The sequence below is a fragment of the Myotis brandtii genome, unplaced genomic scaffold (assembly GCF_000412655.1).
Source record: "Myotis brandtii unplaced genomic scaffold, ASM41265v1 scaffold84, whole genome shotgun sequence".
NCBI lineage: Eukaryota > Metazoa > Chordata > Mammalia > Chiroptera > Vespertilionidae > Myotis > Myotis brandtii.
In genome coordinates, this window is record NW_005371410.1 from 5,710,187 (window position 1) to 5,710,578 (window position 392).

Genomic DNA, 392 nt, shown 5'->3' on the forward strand with positions numbered 1-392 from the left:
AATATCTGATATGCAGGATGGTCTTAGGCAACCCCTGTGAAAGGGTCGTTCAACTGCCAAAGGGGTCGAGACCCACAGGTTGAGAACCCCTGTCCTAGGGCAATGGACACTAAAGAGAAAATAAACAAATGGGACTACATCAAAATAAAAAGCTTCTGAACAGCAAAAAACAAACAAAAACAAACAAACAACCCATCAAAAAAACAACAAGAAAGCCCACTGCATGAAAGAACATATTTGCTAATGTTATCTCCGATAAGGGTTTAATCTCCAACATTTACAGGGTACTCATACAACTTAACAGGAAGATAAACAACCCAATCAAAAAATGGGCAATGGATCTAAATAGATACTTTTCGAAAGAGGACATAAGGAAGGTCAAGAGACATATG